This window comes from Cottoperca gobio, chromosome 6 (assembly GCF_900634415.1).
Source record: "Cottoperca gobio chromosome 6, fCotGob3.1, whole genome shotgun sequence".
Lineage (NCBI taxonomy): Eukaryota > Metazoa > Chordata > Actinopteri > Perciformes > Bovichtidae > Cottoperca > Cottoperca gobio.
Window position 1 is genome coordinate 22,519,862 of NC_041360.1, and position 22,336 is coordinate 22,542,197.

Here is a 22,336-nt window from a genome sequence, read left to right on the forward strand (position 1 = left end):
TGCCATCGATCTTTCAAAAAAACTATACCACAGCTCGTCAATAAATCATTTTATTCCCACTTTCAGCATCTAATATTTCTATATTTCTCCTTTGTCTGAATATCATTTCACTAAAACAACCTTATGTCAATGTTTTTGTTTTTTTCCCCCTCCACAATCTACAGAGAGCGGAGCAGCCCTGTCCGACCTCACCGTGGCTCCAGTGCAGAGATAGGGGAGCGTAATCCATGTCCTCTGAGAGATTGCCCAGAAAGATGAAGCCTTAATTAGCCAGATAAAACCCAACATAATGGCGCCATTGATATAGACTGGGAAATGAGGACTGAGCAGGACAAAACAACAAAGACTACTGTATATAAAATGGCCGAGATGGGCTTTGGAGACAGTTTGAAAGTAACTGCGGTGGAAGTAAAAAAAGGGGGCAGTTCGCTCTCGCTCTCAACTCCAGCAGGGGAGCATTGTCTGATCTCTCTGAGCAATCCACCTGCTCCAAATTCTCTCATAAGAAGCTTAGAGAAAAAATGCTGACCTTCATATAATCAAAGATTATGTGAAGGAAAACAACAACAGTTTTTTGGAGTACTTAAGCAATAGCACTCATGGGAGGTTCGAGCAATTAAAGGCAAAATTACTTGTCTAAGCTGTCCTTGCATCCTCTCGTTCCCTATCTTTGGTTCCCTGTTGTATGAGAGAAGAGGTCATAAAGATAGTGAAAAGAAAAGAATCGCATCTCACTCGCTCTGCTAATCCTAGGGGTACTAGAGGGAGCGGAATCTCACTTTTAGAAAGACAATCTAGGTAGTTCACATGCTACACATGGATCAATGACAAGGTGACCCTGTATGGTAATACCAGATGGCTTTAGGGTCGGCGAAGACGCTGCAAATCCCTTGTCAACACGTGTGCACCCCTTTAAGACAAGTTACAGAAGAAATGCATTCAAACGTTATTCCTTTCAGCTTCGGATCCTTAAGTAATTCTTCTTAAACAGATTCTAAATGCTACATTATGGTGAGCTTATAAAGACTATGTTTGGATTACTATCCCTTATTTCTGAGCCCATCCAACCTCAATCTGCAGAGCGAGGAAGTGAGATCTCTTCTGCCACTCATGCTTTAATTAATAAGAGTGACTGTCTTTTTCCTTTGTCTCCTCGCAAAGAGCAGTGCCTTTTGTTGAAGCGTGCTGACAGGCAGATGATATGCTTGTGGACACACATTTTACAATTTCATCTTTGTAGTCTTGTCATGTTAGCCTTGTTGTGATGTAACTTGTATGACATTTACGGAGGAGACAGTGCCGAAACACTGCTGGCTGTGCTGGAAAAAATGTTTTATATATATTTATATATTTGTGCATTTCAGATGATTAAACATATTCTTATTTATAGCATTGGCATAGATATGAAATAACAGGAACGGTGAATCAACAAACAAACAAACAACATCCTTACTGAGAGGTACCTCATGAAACAAACACAGTGTTTGTGCTTCAGGGCAATAAACAGCTGTGGTTCGGATTTCATTTAAATATTGCATCCGTTCGTCGTTTTACAGTCGTTTTTCTAATTAATTAACAACCATTTGGTCAATCGATAAGTCGTTTCAGTCTTATCAAGCACACATCTGACCTTTTCTTTGGCTGCAGCTTCTCTAATGTCAGGATTTGCTGCTTTTCTCTGTCAGCTGTTTAACTCATAATTGCCAACATAGCAGGAGCGAGGACAAGAAAATGCAAAAGATTTGAATTATTTATTTCACATTTGCATATGTAGCACAGGTTCAGGACCAGTGTGAGGGTACACTGTATTATGGAGGGGAGATTACTCCAGAAGCATCTCTTTTGACCACTTCACAGAGCCCACTACTTCTCATCATAAGCATTATTTGAATGCATAGTGAGAGATAAACCGTAGTTCATGCAAGTCACAATTTTTGTATCCCACCTTAAAATGACTCTGATTCTGTCCTTGTAATAACTTTTGCTCACCTCTCCACGTTTGAACGTCCATTGCTGAATCAGTTATGAGATTGAAGGGTAACATTGCCTGGACCATCCTCTTGCCCCCTAGACCTGATCTCTCTCTCTCTCGCCTCCCAATTCCCACAGGTTCCAAAACTACTTTGCACTTCTGTGGCAGCACGTCACATGCTAGCGTCCAACAAGGTCAAATGCCATTTCATTTTCTCGCCTTTGATCGCTGCCTGGATGTTTCATCAGTCTCACCCTCCCCATCCACCTGTGCCTAACCACGACCTCACCGCTTAAACTGCCCTCACTCACCCACCCCAGATTTAAAGCATGTGACTGGCAGTAGCCAAAGTTAAAACACAAGCAATCGATCAAATTAAACTTATTTAGTTTATTAAACTTAGTAAGAACAGGGATCATGGACAAAAATACATTACTCTCAAAACATGATGCTCTGGTCCAGATTAAGCTACTAACTAATTTCCATATGCAGTCGAAGCTATGCTTTGCTTTGAGGGAGGATGAAAAAAGAATCCAAGCAGACCACAATGTGCATGTTAAGTGGGGCACACATACTTCTCTGCTCCTCTTTGTCCTTGAATGAAACTTCCTTGCATTCTATTTTTCTGAATGAAAGCTGAAACGCATCGACAAAATGAGATTCTCCATCTTACCTCTCTGCTTAACCAACCACCCCCGACACTGTGCAGCTCAGCTTAGAGAGGAGGCTATGGTTCACTGTATGCTGTCCTGCAAGTTCCTTGGGTATCCTGGTGGCCCCTATGGGTTGCAGATAACATCCCTGGTTCTAGTCTAGTTCGGAACATTTGTAATTGAAAACATTCCCCACAAAAATACTTTAAAAAGTGGCAATGTCCACATCTTATCACTCATCATTGTGCATCTTTTAGATTCAGTGTATTATGTATACTATTACAGGTGAATATCTCCCAGGTAGAGAATGTTGAAATTAAATGGGCACAAGCCAAACACCATTTTAACCAAATTAATATTCTTAGGAGCTGTATTATTATTATTATTATTATTATTATTATTATTACTATTATTATTATTATTATTATTATTATTAGTATTATTAGTATTATAATAAAAGTAATAATAACAATAATAATAATATAAAATATTATTATTAGTATTAGTATTATTAGTATTATAATAAAAGTAATAATAACAATAATAATAATAATAATAATAATTATTATTATTATTATTATTATCATCATCATCATCATTATCATTATTATTATTATTATTGTTATTGTATTGTTGTTATTATTATTATTAACAATGACAATAATAATAATAATAATAATAATAATAATAATAATAATAATAATAATAATAAATGTAAAATAAACCATTTTACACATTTTGTCTGGTCAGTAAACAACTCCTTTAAATATGTTCAATCATGTTAATTAATTTGATATGTTGCTGAAATGGTTAATTGTTTAGTTGAACATTGATTCCAGTTTTTATCAAGGGTTAATCTTTTAGCCATTTATTAGTAGATACATTATGTATTTACTGGATATGAAGTCTGAAGGGTTGCATGCTTTCCTTGCTTGTTTTCATTACATTATAAATTGAACATTTTGGGTTTTTGGCCGCTGGTCAGACTAAATAAGCAATTTTGACACATTAGTTTGGCTGTGGAAAGTTGTGATGGGGATTTGTCATTATTTTTGAAAATGCTGTAGAGCAAATGAGGATGCTTTAGGGGAAAAAAGTAATTAAAATAATTATTAGTTGCAGCCGATTCATTCTGGATTGACAATATCTCCTGCATTAAAATTCAAAAATAGGCAAAATATGGTGTTTATATGTCATAATATATTGGACAATAGGCATATCCCATGCTGACATACCATGCTGGTATTTATTTTCCAAGATGTAGACTTATCCCAGAATAGAAAAATAGAATATGACCTTCACATATTCACAGACATTCAGTGTCACAGCATAAGTTCCAGTATTTTCTACAAGAACAGAGAAAGCTCTCTTTCATCTGTAGGTGAGAGGATTGCTGCTTCTTCATGTCCAGCAAACTATCTCTTCATGCCACCCAGTCTGGTCGATAACCTGAAATCTGACCCTTTGTTTCCTCCCTGTGCTTTTGCATCTCCTCCATCGACTGTACTAGCACTTCTTTGTTACAATGTTCTGTCATTCATCTCTCTCTCTCTCTCTCTGCATTGACAGTGAAAGAAAGCCAGGGTGAAGGAGGGAGATAGAGAGGCGTATAGACAGACGGAGCTTTTAGAAAAGTTAGAGAGAGCGAGAATGAGGGAGAGCACCATAGAGATGAAGAAAGCTACCTTTTAGGGAACTAAAAGCGTCTGCCCCTTTTATACCTCAAAGTAAGGCCCCTGTTGTCTTGTGTCACATGATGAATGGGAGGCTGTCAATGGATAAAAAGCACCTTCACTTATCTGACGAAACAAGGGTATAATGGGCTTGGAGAACATTAAAATATTTGAATGATCGGAGAACGCTTTAATCCAGGTATCACAGAGTGTAGCCTTTCTATACTGTGGCAGCATTTGAACAGGGGTGTCCATGTTCTTAATGAATTCTAATGGGATTAGTGGCTGTTAATAGCACTTTATTCAGGGCCATGAAATAGCAAGGGCAACAAAACAAGTTCTGAGACATGTTCAGGACCTACTCTGATTGAATTAGCTTAACGGTTAGGACCTAGTCTCAGAACTACTATCCAAAAACATAAGGAATTGAGTACTTTTCATGTTTTACACGACTGCGTCTTTCACTTTTTAAACCAAGAGAAGATCTGTTGCAGGTCCGACGCACATTACAACTTCACTTCAACTTGAAGTAGATCCTCGGTCAGCCTACTAGACAAAGGAAATGAGAGTCGAGAGTACTAGCTCAGTACCTAAACACCGAACTCGGTGAACTACGGATCTCAACAGGGTATTTTAACTGCTATTTCACCTGGGAGGTGGAGCAGAAACACAAATCTTGTGCCCACTTATGGAAAATATCATATGCTCTATTCAAGTGTGGCTGTATAAGTAGGGCTTTTGTTGTCCCCACTGTTGAGTTTCCAGTCGTGACTGAATAGCACTGTCTGAATGGATGCTTTCAGTAGAACAGATGCAACGCATTGTAATTTTGCCGCACAATACCAATCATTACCACTGCAAAACAATTCATTCAGACTCTAGTTATAAATTCACGTGTGAATATCAAATGGGACAATAATATTCAGAGTGTGAAGATGGAAAGGAAGGCGTTGTAAATAACAATGGATATGTAATCCACACCCAAATAAATGTGATGCTTCAGTTTCATGAAATAGGTGAAATTATAGGGCTGCTTTTTTTTTAATTAATTTACTTCAGTAACTTCTATCCACAATGTTTCAGCTGTAGCCTGCTATCCCAAGCTGTCAGTCGGAGGACATTGACTGCCTTCACAAGTAATTTACAGCCCACTAGCAGCTTACCACATTGACGTATGTGTCATTCACACATTCATCTAAAAGATGGGCGTCGAAGTTTAAGTCTGCATGGCAACAGGGGAGCCCGCATAGACGTTGATTAGTCCCTATGCAGTCAACACAAATGTTCTCTCAGGAGGGTTGAGGAGCTTTAGTAAGCACAATAGTGGCAATAATTCTGGCAGGATGTTATTCCAACCCTGGTTTTTACCTATGAGTTTGCGTTTATTTCATGTACATGGTTTAGAATGTAATTTTATTGAAGGCTGGAGGTCGCGATAATTTAAATGCTGGCAATGGTTAAGCATTATTAGAATAAAATCCATACGGATGCAGTATTTACATGGAGACTGAATAGGGTCGAGGCTTGTGGAGGAGCAATACTCTAATCGGACTCTAGCTATTGCCATTTAGAAAACATAAGGTAATGCAGCTTTTCTTTGTGGACACTTTGATTTCTCACAAGCATAAAGGGTGAAATTATCCTCTTAACTCTCTAAAGACATTGTTCACAGCACCGTGAGGCAGATCAGAATTAGTTGCACTTGTATGAGCATTTCGTACATGAAAGGTGAAAGGCCTTACAGGTATGTGGATGCATGACATTTAGACATGCATCTAACCTGCCTTTAAAAAGGCTCTTTAATATCATAATTGGTCATTTTTTTGTTTTGTTTTATTAGCATTGCTGCTTTTTGATTTAAAATGAGCCCTGCAAAACCGGTCAAACAGCCACTTTAAAATAAAGTCACAGTACATTGTGGATATTTTATGTGGCTTTGACCACATGGGAGCATTGAATATGTTTTAATAAATGTGGTATTCGTGGCCAATATCATTGATGTGTTAAACACAAGGTTACCACATTTGTGTAACATTCTGGATTAGTGTATACTATAATTATGTTAATGCTTCCAACATCACAAGATTAAGGGCAATGCAATCACATTTTTCCAACTGTGATTTCAGAAATGACACATGTGAAAGCCACTATCACTCTGATGAAGGTAAAATGGAGGGCAAAGCATTGGCTGCATGCCCAAACGTGTTTATACAATGCAGTATTTACTGTAGGAACCCAGGATACATTAATATGTATTCAACAGAGCTTTGGTAAAGCAGCATGATTTGTTTGGAGCCCAGAGCATGAGCCTTTTGATTTTGTTTTGGTCACCCACAGGGCTGAAAACCATTAGACCACTGAGAGAGAGAGAGAGAGAGATAGAGAGAGAGAGAGAGAAAGCAACACTTCTACCATGGACACTGTTGCAAAAAAAGAAACTCCATTTTGTTGGACATAGTTCAGCACGATACAGTACATCTGTGCCGAGACATGTCCCATGCATGACAAGCAGCTGCTGCATTACAAGAAACAAGCACGCCGTGTTTCATTAGTTACACTCGGTTTGAGGGAGAAAGTGAAATAAATATGTGTTTATACTGTTATGGATCTGTGCCATGTGCTTTTGCTACACTGTCTGGGACAATTACCCAATAGGTGAAACATATTCCGCTCACAGAGAGGAAGAAAAAACAAAAAATGCTCAAGACTTTTCGACAGCACTTGCAGCTGCTCTTCCTGCTTATCTAGTTCAAAACACATCCAGCAAGGACAACAGTGACTTGTGAACAAGACGCCCCCCCCCTATGATCCCACCGCAGGCCTTTTATAAACATGTTATCCAGCTCAGGGCACCGATGTATCAAGTCAGGGGCATCAAGTGGAATGGCAGCGTGGTCTTCTAAAGACAACATAATTGCCATCCCGGGTGTAAACTCCCAGCACTGTGTCATTGTAGAATTATGTAGGCTTCATGCTCTCACAACTGGGAGCTAATAAACACCTTTCCAATGCAGTAGGTGTTGGCTTTACACCCGGGGTGAGTGTCTCCAAGAGATGGGTTAACACGTCATAAGCCAGCATTAGCCCGCTCACTAACACTATTGGTCATTTAGTGTTTTGTGAGAAGGCAAGTCTGCGATCAGTCATCATGCACTAACATCACGGTCCACACCATCACCACTCACTCTGTCTCGACTGCTCCTCTGCTGACAAATCTACGGTGAAGCCGATTTCATTTGCAACTTATTAAAATGCGGCACACACTCTTATTCTGGTCTTATAGGTTTGCTGTTCCATTCGCTCTGCTTGTGATTCAATTACAAACATGCCAAGATCTAACCATACTTCATAGAAATATAATGTTGTTATAAGAGGAGCATGATTTTCCTGTGACATCTGATACTCTGTGTAGATGTTTGGCTTATTGCAAACATTGATCATTGTGTTGTAATTTAATATAGTATGTCAACAGCAGCATAATGTCGTAGGAGAGGATAGGGGGGGGGTCTTTGTTAGTGTCCTATAGCCTATTGTAGGGTGCAGAGGTGAATCCTATCGACAGCTCTTAGAAGGCTAAGGTCAGCGGCCGCACATTTGTTTAATGAAGGCAGCTAGGGCGTCTGGACAAAGCGGATCACACACCTCGGCAGCCTCTTGGTTGTTGCAAGGCAGCCATGATTGAGTCAGCAGCATCCCAAATCATCCGATAGATCAACACTAAAAATCTGACAGAAATAGGATTGTAAGCCTGTAAGTGATGTTGAAAAACCTATAGGAATGTAGAGAGCAGTATAAGGGTTTAAAGGTAAACATCTGGTGTGATAAGGCGAGTCTGAAGTCACTAGTCAGTGCCACAAAGTCACCAAGCAAAGGGAAAATACTAAAGGTCTTCTTCTTTTGTTTTTTAAATGAGAGCAAATAACGACTGGGGAAAGAACTCGGCAGAGGCTGCACCTATGAAGCCCCCTGTGCCACACATTTGCCCCTGCTTCTGTGTGATATCTCAAAGTGTATCAGCTATCTGTCATCTTGGATAGGGAGCCCAGATAAAGCCGAGAGAGGCTGTGCTGCTGCTGCTGCTGCTGCTGCTCGAGCTATAGCAGGCTGCTCCTGTTCTATCTGGCTGTCCGCTCCCTCCGGCTATTTATAACCAATAGAGCTACAGCACTTTATGAATGTCCGCAGGCACAGCATCACACAGCTTTCTGATACTCTGCCGCAACTGTTTTGGTGTGTCATTATAGGAGGCAGTGCTGGACAATAAAGGGGGGAAACATTTCAGGGGGCACTGTCATATATTCTCTGCAAATGCTGCCGTGAATAACAAACAACAGACGGCGTGTGGCCCCACAGACACACAAGTTTCACACTGTGTCCTGTGTAGTCGCAGGGTACAGCCCTATATAGACCCCACTGTTGTCATGTGGAAAACCCAAAAAATTCCAAAGTCGTTTCTGAGGATCAATGAAATGCACGACTCCGTTGCAGCAGAAGCCAGCTTTGCTTTTATACGCTGCCCATTTAACAGATAGCCATCTTTGCAGATGAATAAAATGGCATATGGGGAGGATCAGGACGGCCTCACACTTCCACACAATGAGAAATGTTATTTCAGCAGAGCCTATATGTGGCCAAATAAAGGCTAGAGTAAGATAACATTTTGCAATTCACCCCCCACACACACACACACACACGCGCACACACACTCCCCATTCTCTCACACGCAAACTCACATTCGCGGGACAATTACATTTGATTAATGGCTTAAACCTTCGTCCTCCCAGACATGCACACATACATAGAGACATGGTCAGATTACACTGTCAAAATGTGCACGGATAACATCTATAAATTAATATTGAATGTGCGAGGATTAGATGATTTTTACCTGCAGAGGACGCGCCTAACCACACTTAAGTCCCCCGTTTGCTTCTCTGTCCTGTCAACCGATTCTGCCCTAATCATCGCAGACTTGCAGGAATATTTTAGCCAATTTGACATCGGAATGGTATCGGAGGACTTTTAGGAAAAGCCTATGAATTGATGTCGCGACAATATAATTCACATATGTGAAGGATGTTTTCTTCAAAGTAGCCCAGAGAGACCCCTGCATTATGGATATCCACCCTTCTAAAAAGCTTGGCCTCAGTCAACATTATTAAACTGCATCGACATAAGAATGAACACTGAGAACAATAGTCTGCGTGAAAAGAAAAGAAAAATGCCTCTTTTTGCTTTCTTATTCGGATACTCACCTGCTGTAGCCTTCACTGCTTCCAAGCATCCTTTCGCATTTCTCCCCGACGGTAACTCCCAGCCACCAACACTCAAATTGAGACGCACTATCTCAAGTCCATCGCCTTGAAAGACAGCTTTCAAAAAATCGAGGGGTGGGGGGGGGGTGTGTGTGAAGAAAAGACAACAGCCAGCCGTTTCTTGCAGATTTCCAATGACTTTCTCCACAACAGCAGTTCCGCGGTTCTAAGATGACAGCTGTAGTTTTAACAGGCAACCCACACACACACTCACTCACTCACTCACTCACACGTATATACACACACACACACACACGCACACACGCACACGAACACAGCGCAAGCCTCCCTCGGTAATGGGACTCCCTGTGCACCCGAACTCGTCCGAGGATCAGTGTAGAGAATAAAGAAGGAATGCAAATGGCAGGTAGAGAGATGAACAACTCCCACGCACCGTTCCCGATGCAAGCGCACATGCAGTTCTTGCTCCTTGATGCAGTTTCCCCACAGCCTCACGCTCACAACACTGTGTGACTGTCTGTCGTCAGCGGCATAGGCAATCTGCTTGCTGAGGGGAGGGACGGAGATGATCGGCGGAACGCACTCTGCCCGGTGTCCTACTCAAGTATGTGTGCTTGTTTGTGTGTGTGTGTGTGTGTGTGTGTGTGTGTGTGTGTGTGTGTGTGTGTGTGCGTGTATGTGTGTGTGTGGTAAAACTCTGCGTGTGTGTGTATTTCAGGGTGGGTGTGCAATGTTTGCCTATATGTGTTTTATCCATGCGCGCATGCATGTCTGTTCATTTGCTCGTTTATTTATCTAGACTGCGCGTTTTGTTTAACCAGCCTTATCTGTCCAGATTTGTCCGTCCAGATTTCAGCCTCCCCTGTTAGCATGCACCAGAAAACGTTTACGCGCACGCAGACGCACGGATACATACATTTCACAATAAAGAATGTCTTCCGAGGGTGAATTGAAACAAAATAACTCGGAACATCCAAATGGCTCACCCACAAACTGCTGGCAAATACAGAAATACAATTATATTTAAGTGTCTGAGACATGAGGAGGGAGAGAACAGGAGCTATAAGAAAGTAGCAGTTCCTCTTTTGAGAGCCTGATGGCACTGTGGGCTTCAGATTCCGCAGACAAACAGACACACACAGACACACACACACACACACACACACACACACACACACACACACACACACACACAGCCTTTTGCAGGCTCTGCATGTTGTCTAATACATATCTGATCCTTTTGTCTATCCCCTGTGATTTTAAAAGAGGTGTCAGGCACAATCAGTCAGAGATTGCAGGGGGCTTTAAAAGCAGGAAGAGTAAATATTTTATAGTAGCCAACTCGTATCTTGTCCAATCCACTGTTCTCATTGCATTGTGTTTAGTGTGACGCCAAAGTGAGAGATTAAATGATTGTTGTCCTTAAATATATGATGATGAGATGAATTCAGTATAACTGCTTCTCCTTAAATATTCTGGGATCAATTCAGGATCAATGAAGTCCGTTTTAAATTCATTTGAAGTCCATTTTAGTCGCTGAGTGATAGCACTCATTTGTAATCACTGCCCATAGTATACATTGATTGGCTAAGGTTTGTGGGAGGACAGCAAATCTGATGGATTCCTTAACACTAGCCTCTGCTCACCCACAACAGGCCCCAGCTAGTCATTAGTCTGCTGCACGTTTGCTGTAAGGGTTGAGGCTTTACCTCATTTTGTGGAACAAGAATTCACTCGTTGTTGCAATTTTAAGTGTTTGGTCTTGTTTGCATTCCATGAACGAATTGAGGCATTTAGAAAGATGAAAGGAAGACAACAATGAAAACATGTCCTCACATAATTCCGACCAACTGTCCTTGACTGCAGATACACCTTTTACAACATCAGGAGGATACGTCACCGACTGACCCAGAAGGCGACGTAGGTTCTGGTCCAGGCTCTTGTCATCTCACGTCTTGACTACTGCAACTCCCTCCTGGCTGTTCTACATTCATGTGCCATCCGTCCTCTACAGCCCGACTGGTCTTCAATCAAGTTGTCCCACACTACACCGCTCCTCTGCTCCCTTCACCTGTTACCAGTGGCGGCCCGAATCTGCTTCAAGACTCTGGTGCTGGCCTACTGTGCTGTGAATGGATCAGCCCCTTCCTACTTCCAGGCCATGGTTAAACCATACTCCCCAGCTCGCTCACTTCACTCTGCATTGGCCAATCGGCTCGCTACACACTCACTGCGAATGGGACCCAGATACCCCTCAAATAAAACCCGCCTGTTTGCTATCCTGGCTCCAAAATGGTGGAACGAGCTCCCCATCGATGTCAGGTCAGCAGAAAGGCTTCACACCTTCCGTCGCAGACTGAAAACCCACCTGTGTCCACTGCACCTCGGCCAATAATAACAAATAAATACAGAAATGAGAAAATAATATTATTTATTTATATAGCACTTAAATTAGTTTGGCTTATTTGAAGTTAACGTACTTGCAGGATTCTCGCTGTTCGGAGTTTGCATCCTCATGATTCTTTGCACTTATTGTAAGTCGCTTTGGACAAATGCGTCAGCTACATGAACTGTAATAATTATAATTAATCTGTATTATAAAAAAACCAACACAGGCAAGTGTGCATGATGTGCTACGCCTGGCATCAGAGATAAGAGAACTTAACAAACTCTCGTTCACTCATTCACTGATGCCTGGATAATAGATGGACCTGTTGTTAACTCAGTAATGAGTGGTACAATATCTCACAATCATTAATCATCATCATCATCATCGTTTTCCTGTCATCACTGATAGGAATCATTTTGCATAACTGTAATCCCCACATCTTTAATATGCATTACATTGTATTGTGGGATTGTTTGCAAAAATAGTGCATTGTGGGGATTTTCGAATTTGCTTTGTAAAACAATAATTTAAGTCAGAAGTATGACTCTGTTTTACACTAATTGGTGCTCTGTAGTATCCACCCAACCAGACTAATCACTTTAAGCATCAGTAGCACACTTATTTAATGGATTTTACCTGACAGGTAAAACATAGCGTTACACTAGTTCCAGGGTTCCAGCTTTTAAAAGCAAATTATATTTTTGTTTTCATAGATGTTTTACAATGCTTATTCAACAATATGGTCCTTAAGCACATGCCATATTATTTTAATAGAGCATTGCAGTGTGCAGATTCTAAAAACAAGTGTCCTGTGTGACAACCTTTCAAATCCACTGATGTCATAATGCAGACATTCAAGTATTGCTGAGTGTTAATCATTGCTGAGTGCTGAAAGGGACGTGCATGTTTCGGGTCTCTTGAGATTAGTTACTGTACCTTTAATTACTGTATGTAATATATAAGTAACTAAACATATATTCCTGGTACTGTAGTTACCTTTTTTAAAGTGTGTTGCCCTTTTGGGATGTTTGTAACAACCTCATATCCCAATGTAACATGAGCTGAAATGTATGTCAGTCCAGTTTTGTCAAGTAGTTAGAAGAGTCAGATAACTTTAGTTTTTAAAACACAAGTTACATTTCATGTTCTTACATCACCTAACACACACACACACACACACACACACACACACACACACACACACATACACACACACACACACATACACACACACACACACACACACACACACACACACACACACACACACACACACACACACACACTGCGTGCATATTCCAGACAAGTTTTCACTCATAGCCCATAACAGAGAAAGAGCACTAAAGTATTTGTCTGTTTAAAATGTGTCTCTGTCTTCTTGCATCCTTAAGCTTCTCTGCACAGAGCCTCAGAGCAACTTAAGCCACTCAGGCATCACAGCTACATGTGAATGTCATCAGCATCAGTTCACGCATGGCCAAGGCACCCTTGCTATGAATACAGGGTATTTTCTCTGTATTTCAGAGCTGTTTCCCGGTGCCTGGCTGTGAAACCATTCCTTAAGGGGCGGACACAGCCTTCTTCTTTTCCAGATCAGTACACTAAACCTGACGAGATATAAACTTAGCTGCAGAGATAACTCAAAAGCCACTTTAGTCTTAAAGTCAGTTGACATTATATTTCCCTATGGATATGACATTAAAGCATAAACAAATTAAGTTTTAAAAGTACATTTTGCATGTGAGACATTCATGCGCTCGTCCTTAGAGCTTTATAAATATATAAACCACCTATTATCTGCTTATTAACAGCACTGATCAAAAATGTTTGTCGAGTGATGCGCGATGAATACAAACCCAGAAAGAAGGAGGTTATGAATGTAAAATTACCCATAAGTGGAACATTAGCTTGGGCAAGATGCACTATGTGGGAAGGAGGAGAGAGGCTAAGTTTGTGGTCTTTATCCTGCACTGCCTCATCTCCATCCTCGGCCTTGCTAAGAGCTGCAAACAACAACAGAGGTAACAATGGATACCGAGTGACGTCATGGGCTTTGAAAGCATCCCATCAATAATTAATTTCTTCGGCTGTGTTCCTCAACACTGGCACGCATGCTTGTCCTTCATTTCTTTTTGCTATAAAAGGGTGTGAGATGTCTGTCACTCTTGACTCTGAAAGATAAATGTTTCTGCGATGACGTGATGAAATAACCATTAGCTTGTTATGACGGAATCACTGCTGATTTGCATACAAAGGTGCAAGGCTGTTTAACTTTATTGATAAGCTCCACCCCTTTTAATAAGCATCAATCCTGTTCTGATATTAATACTCTTCACAGCATTATTATAATAAACTATAAACTACACTGTTGCAAAATTCTTGTATGGGAATACGGACATTATTAAAAACTAAATCTTGAAGGGTGTCTGCAGGTGGGAGGAGCTGACACTCCGGCTTAATTAATCTTTCCTCTTTGCTAAATATAATTCTGGTGTTTGGAATGATTGTTTTTTCCCCCCCCACACAATAGGTGACACATGAAGTGAAAGCAGGATTCACCAGTGCACTGTTATCGTTTGTCCCTCTGGTATCATTGTACAGATGCAGTACTGTAGTCAAAGTACAGCCGGCTGAGGAACACATGGATGCATTGGACCTCTTTATAGCACAATAGTTTATGATGTATCTTATTAATAAGGGGCTGAGAATGCAGAAGACACTCTGAAGGTGGGTCAGAGAGTTTCTATCTTTATTATGCAGCTGCTCAACTTCTCTTTTCAGAAAAGGTTTGGACTTTTGAGCCAAACTTTTTGTATTTTATTTTATTTTAAAGCTCTAAACAACAGTTTTCAACATGCTGTGACAGCAGCCCCAATGCAACGTTGTATAGTTTTTCTCTTAGCACAGGATTTTAGACAGCTCTTGGTAAGAGAGGAAGTTAGCAAAACCAAGCACAGCATCTGCTTTACATACAGTGGACCCCCCCCCCCCCCCATTTATTAAATTAATATTACAACTGGTTGTGGTTTACATTTAGTTTTTTTTATTAGCATGTTGACATGAGTAAGTTTTTTCCTCTCTATTCTTCAGTCAGTTTTATTTATATAGCCAAATCTCACAAATGTGCCTCAAGGGGTGTGTAATGTGAGCATGTACAGATTATATACTCTGCAGCTGTGTTACAGGCTGCTTATGTGTATGCTGTGATTCCAGGACCATGGAGAGCGTCTGTCACTCTGATTCAAAGCTGAGAAACACAATAGTAGTCCTGCTTATAATTCTGCTCAGCACCACGGACAAGAACCAGACTGAAGCACAGGTCCACAGCCAAAGAAATGTCATGGTTTTTTTTTTAACAGCAGCATAGAAAGCTTCCTCGGATACAATAGAGCCACATTATTTTCCACCGTCTTCTTTATTTATTCCCGTCAACAACAAGGACAGCCTCCATATCTGCAGCAGGAAGTAGATACACACTGCTCTGCTCTGCTCTTATGATCTGTGAGAGGGTTATGATAGGTCATCAATATTATGATGCTTGTCCAAGGTCTGCACGCTTCAAACATTGTCAAGCTTGCCATGTGGATGTCAAAGTCAGGCACAAACACTCAATTTATTTATATTGAAAATATACCACGTTTTGGATTATTCATTTGGTAATCGACAGGCAATCAATATGTGAGCGTGACAACAAACCTTCCCACCGCTGCCAGCTGATATGGTCATGCTTCATGTTTCCTAAAAACCCAACAGTGTTACCACATTTGAACAATACTGTTACAAGTTAAACTCCTTTATTAAAGATCGTACTGAAGTAAAAGTAATGTCAAGAAAACGTACTTATACTGCAAGTATCATATAATAAAATGTGCAAGCGCTCATCTGTTTTTCATCTGTTGGTGGGTTACATTAACACCTAAATCAATAACGCTCACCAGCAGTTTGCACAAGCACCCCAAGCATTGCCACAGCAACACTAATCAATCTGTGCTCTGCCCCTCGTGGACTTTGCTTTAGCAAGGGCTCCCTGAATACCTCACATTTACCACCGTCTTGCGACCCATCTTTCTGACCTTTTTTAAATTGAATATTCTTTAGTGGCGCTGGTGCTTATTATAATTCTGAACTACTTGTGTATTTCCTGGCAAAACACCAAACGGACTCTTCCTCTGCCTTCCTCTCCTCCCACTGTGTGAACACAGGAACACAAACACATGCAGATATACTGTGTGACACATTCGTCGTAATTTGCGTACGTCAAATCTACTTCACGTTATGAGGCGTACGGTACATACAGACGGGCAAAGTGATGCTAATTAATTGGATCACGGCTTGCGGAGCTCTTGTTCATACGTACATCAACAGTGTTGCTTTGTGAAAGCACAGTCACAGATGGCGATTCATTTGTCTTCTTGTCACATGATAACGAAGGTACCTGTGTGCAGCTTCAGTTATCACAATACTTTACTTTTTTTTTCATTTTCATTGTTTAAACTTGCAACATTAATGTTCTCTTTCATTGTATTTTAATTCAATTAAAGTTTGCTGCAACAACTCTGGAACACATTCTGCATCAGCGCTGAAGAGAAGCTTTTTACATTCATATTTTATTTTAAGAGAAACATTAGGAGCAACATGCTTTTCAAACATATATAATAAAGGGAACTTAGACGAAAGCCATTAACAATGTTTTCCCTTCGGTGTAATTAAAAGTTTAAATGTGCATGTGTTGGATTGAAAGTTCAATACATCAACACAATGTGTTTTTGCTTTGTCATTATAGGGTGTTGTGTTTGGACTGAGGACACAGATATCTAGTATATTAATATATGAGATGGATGGATGGATATGCATTGTACAGGACAGTAATGTATACACACACACGCACACACGCACACACACACACACACACACACACACACACATTTAAGTCTCATAGCAACAGGTCCAGCAGCTGCAGTGAAGAGAATGTGCTTACAAATAGCCCCACACTTTCTCTCTCTGTGTCACTACACTCACACGCACACACATGCATACACACTCAAACACATACATTGACTCACTGATTGTCACTCACCCTCCCAGTCACTCATTTGCCCTGACTTATATTATTGTGCTGCTTTGTGAAACGCCTGGTGAAGTGAAAATGGAAAGCGATGTATTTGGCGGGGTTGGAGGGGAAAACTACCCTCAATGGGCTTTCAATTGCCAAGATCCTGAATAAGCATTGTAATAAGGGCTTGCAGGCAGCAACCAAATGTGCAAGGAATTGGATTTGGCATTACTGACATCTGGTATTATCCTTGCAAATGCATAACCTACACAAATACAGATTCAAAATCCAACCCTATAACATCCTGTCGTACTGTAAAGGATATTATTGAGGGACTGCATGGAGTTTAGAGGTGGTCATTTTTGTTTTGCATGAAATATATTTGAATCAAAGCCATACTGTTGAAAAGGTGTTTAACCAATAGGATAATAGCAGACATCAAGATCATGAACAACCTGTGTGAGACCGTGGCAGTACACCAGAGGGCAATCTGTGTGATGATTACAAAGAAATAGGCACAATGAGAAGCTAACTACACAGTATATAAGTACCCATAATCTTGGCAAAGAAACTCCTCAAGGTACAATAGCTTTTACGCGATGGTTCCCACCCATGATTGGAAACACCTAAGAAAAGAGGGTTAAGGCCCAGTCACATAGTGCCGTATGGCTGGCATATATGGAAATGAGCATACACTGTACAACGTATATGAACGTATACAGAGCCTATTGATAGTGTACCACGTACACAAAACGTGTCAGAACGAACGGCCAACGTATTGGACGAATGCCCAACAGATGCATAACGCAGTCCTAGTGTATTCCTTCGCCGTATGGCGGAAACATATGCCGGCGTATACGGAATATCGGCAAGACGCTGGTGTACGTTGTTGAACGCTGAGGCCGCAAACCTGCTCAAAACATATTCACGGCCTCAGCGTTCAACAACGTACACCAGCGTATTGCCGATATTCTGTATACGCCGGCATACGGCGAAGGAATACGCTAATCACTGTGTGACAGGGCCTTTACTAGCTCTTAGCCTTGTGTTGAAATAATGATCTTGTATCAGATTGTTTGGTGTACACTGCCTTCATTGTATAACGGAGCATAAACACGTCACGAGACTTTCTATCCAAGTGACGTTTAAAACAATCTATCCTCAATTTCTTTGCGATACAAAGGGGCTTATTTACAGCAATTGCAGCAGATTGGACGCAGCTCTGTTAAGACCCAGTGGTCATATGAGCAACACTTTGTCTTCAGTGGTTTAGATTTCCCCCACAAAACAATTGGTGCTGCTGCTCTCTCACTTCTACTCAGCCTCAGTGCTGTGCAAGAAGTACTGCAAAGAAAAATGATGCTCCCATGCCACTTCCACACACTGCTTTGGGCAGACTATCATTCCCATTAAACTAATAACAGTGAGCTTCTTATCTCACAATGTCTTGGCAAAGTCACTTCCACCCTTGAACAAAACACAATGTCTTTGAATGCTGCGGCTTAATCTATCACTGAGGCCCAAATGAGACCGCATAATCCTCTGCAATTTGCCTTCTTGTATTCTACAGTATCACTTATTTCTGCTGCGTCTTTTAGTACACAAATTTCTCTTTTCAGGGACCGTGATGGTGTCCTTCAACTTCACCAGCAGACAGAATGTCATTATTTGTTTTCATCTTTCTGCTTAAAAGGTTCAACGTGTAATTCCAAACCACCTGCTCCAACGAAATAGGGGGCAGTATTTCACCTCTGAACTGGGTCCATACAATCTCTAATGTTCATATTTTAGTTGTAGTAGTTTGTGTGTATTGCTTGTACTCCTGTGTAATGCCTGCCAGTCAGTCAGTGGGCAAGAATACCACAATTTGGCTTAAAAGGGCGTTATTATTTTATCTTTACATGTAATTAGGGATTCTTTATTGTACCTGAAGAAGTCCAGTAACATGTTTTTTGAATAAGCATTATAGAGATTTGTCCAGTCATTAGTGGGAGATGAGATTTTTCTGTAACACCAACATAACGATGGACTTTGTCTCTTTATTCTTATATTCTGAGAAGGATCAGACTCGCCAATCATGGAGGATTGGGGGGGGGGGTGCTTTTGATGTTGGCACCAAGTTCTAAAGGTGTTTAAGTCTTCAAAAGAGCTACGAGCAAACTACGAGTCCAAATGGCAGACAATACTGGAAGTCAATAGGTGTAATTATAGATACATCCTTGTGACAGCATTATTTACCTGTCAAAGTAAGTTCTTCAGGTGAGAAATGTATATATTCATTACCAATTGTCAAGTTGTTTCTGTGCCGTTTTAAAATCGACGTTATGTTTTTGCTAAAACGACTCATTGAGTCTGTGTGATCATATTTAAACAATAAGTCTTTGTAACTGTGTCTGTGTGGAAAATACATCCAAGTTCAGCACCAGGTCTTACGACACTTACTATTGAATTGATGAATGTAAGACACATTTAGTCATCCAAGATTTAAGGACATGCATTCTTAATGATCCCACTCAATATATGAGTAATGTTTTCACCACTTGATGTTGACCATATGAAACTATTAATATGAAACTCTTAGATGCTTTTTGTACGTATCTATTCGGGTTTTAATTTTGCCAGCCAGAAAAATGTGACAAATGTGTTTCGCTATAGACAAGCTATTACGAGCTTTGGTGTAAGACCCCAGCAGATATTCTGCTCATGGCCTCTATAACAATGGCCTTATTTTTTATTTATTTGTTCTATCTGCAGGGCACCATCCATTGCCAGGGCTACTCGCCTGTCAACTCGGCACACAGACAATGCCTTCCTGACATTATAACTCCTTGTAAAAGATGTTGCCACCCCTCGATTTCTGCGCAATACAGCCACACACACACACAAAAGTATGTGGACAGACAAACACATGAGTACATGATCACACACACACACACACACACACACACACACACACACACACACACAAATCTAATCTGGCCCTGAATCAAATCCCATCCTTTTGTTTTTTCAGAGAGTAAAGGGTGAGGGAGAGGTATTGGGAGAAGTGTACACTGCAAAGTAATCACTATTTCAAGCGGTTTTGGGGTCACCCCGCACTGTTCACCAACACCACACCATTGTGCAGGGTGCAGAGATTTCAATCACTTTATAGCTGCCACCGTGGCTTTAGTAAATTGTCGACAGCCAAATCCATGTCAATCTGTTGAGTGATTGCATGCTGCGAAAGGTCTAATCCCGTTTTCTCTTCAGCTCCCTGTAAATGAACACACATTAAGTTTGTGTCTTCATTGTATTTTACTCTATACAATGCAATATTGCCTCGTACAGCAATGGCATTTCATGAATTGACATTTAGTGAAAAGCAGTATAGAAAGTTACCAATTGTAAATTGATTTACAACAATAATTTATTATTAAGCACAGACAACCCACTGTGATCCAAAGTCTGTATATAAACGCCTTCAAATTGTAAAGGAGCTTTTTAATGAGTTAAGTATACCACATGTCAAAACTGTCCATTGTGAAGAGTGTCACTTCCTTGAACTGATGCATGTATGTCCGGACTTAAAATGTGAACACAATATAATTAAACCCTGTTACACTTCACAAAGGCTTAACAAAGATGTAGATTGTCAGCCTTCATGGATTCTTCTGAGGTCACGCACATAAAAATGGTTACAGTGCCGCCTGGATTATTTTCAAATGCCTCGCACTCTTAATGCTCTTTGTGAATTTATTATTGTCACTAAAAGGCATGAGTCATGAGAAAACAATGTGTCCTGTATTAACACTGAATTACAAAGTGCTATTTTATACAAAAACCAATAGATTGCAAGGAACATGTTATATATATATATATATATATATATATATATATATATATATATATATATATATATATGTATTATAATAACCTGCCTCAAACACTTTATTGTGTCCTTTGAGTTGAATTAGAGCAGCTTTGGCTTAAAATGTGAGATGTGTGAAAGCATAATTTAGTTTAGTATAGTTTTTAATAAACAATGTGCAGATATTAAAACTGAAATCATTTTAGTAACTCTGCAATTAATTGCCTTTTACTCAATTTACTCAACCTTTTAATTTGGTATTTATCAGTTGATAAATTATACTGCACTGTATAGTATACTCAAAAGACATATGAACGTATTGATGTGCAAATATGATCACTTTATCCACATTACACCTGGAATAGAAAGTCGTATCATGTTGCTGTCATGTTAAAGTCCCCCCCCCCCCCCCCCCTGCAACATGACAAACTGTCTTCAACATGCTGGAATTGTTTGTCATCTGCTGTACATTAGAGCTCCACTGGGGCATCACAAATCCATTACTTTTTAAACATCATTTGTTTTCTTAGCAGAACATTTTCATACTAAGCAAATGACAGACAGCTCAATGTTGTTTAACCCCTCACATATTTCACAATGGAAATGTGTGAGCTTGCACGAAGCTCTTCATGGCTTGCGTCGGATGCATCTTTTAAACAAGGTGGCGACTTGGACCCGGAATATTCCCACTCTGTCATTTTATATCTGAAGGCTATAGCACTATTAAACCTAATGCACTGGTGCAATGTTTTATGTTACGGACCTTTATTGTTGCAACCTCTATTTCTTTTCGTAAACCCCAGACAGTTCGACGTGTTCAAACAGGAAATATGGTGACCGCAGAGATGGCTACATTTTTGCTTCAACTGCTGCAGTGTGTGCTGGTACCAAGGAAGAAATAAAACAATGTTTACAGATTATTGTGTTACTTTCTGGGTCTGCAGTGTTACATACTTCCAGATATATATATATATATAAATAAATCCCAGAACCAGCCACATTGGATATTGTTTGGAGTGCACTGGACTCACAGGGTGCTGTTATGGGCATTTGCCTTTATTGGTGATTAGTGCAATGTGCCCTTCTGAGATTGTACAATTAAATCAGTGTTTACTCATCTGGATTGCATCTTCATCTTTATTTTCTGGGAAATTGTTTGAAGTATTTCTTCTCTGACCTTGCTAGAAGTCTACCAGCTGCTATCGGAGTTCAGCACAAAACCACATGGTGTTTGGCTTATTAATCAAAATGAATCAAATAAAAACAAAATCCACAGTTCTGTCTTGTTTGATTTACAACAATAACCATTCCAGCACAGACAACCCACTGTGATCCAAAGTCTGTCAGGAACGCAGTCAAACAGAGCTGCATCTGTCAACATTTGCCGGAAATGTTGGTAACACAAACCAGTAGAGAATGTACTCAGCGGAGAACAAAAGCTTTTTCTTTAATCACCCTGAGGGGGATTTT

The 22,336-nt window shown here is 40.3% G+C and overlaps 1 protein-coding gene across 2 annotated transcripts in view; it reads right to left on the reverse strand.

Annotated features, from left to right (window-relative positions):
- Window positions 1-22,336, reverse strand: part of lingo1a (leucine rich repeat and Ig domain containing 1a) — a 104,558-nt gene that overhangs the window by 14,356 nt on the left and 67,866 nt on the right. The window contains exon 1 of one of the 2 annotated variants that reach the window (XM_029434481.1): window positions 9,554-10,172. The exons of the other annotated variant lie outside the window; for it this stretch is intronic. The gene's annotated coding sequence lies outside the window, so the exon portion shown is untranslated. Of the gene's footprint in view, window positions 1-9,553; window positions 10,173-22,336 lie in introns of those variants that run through there. 2 annotated transcript variants of the gene reach the window in all.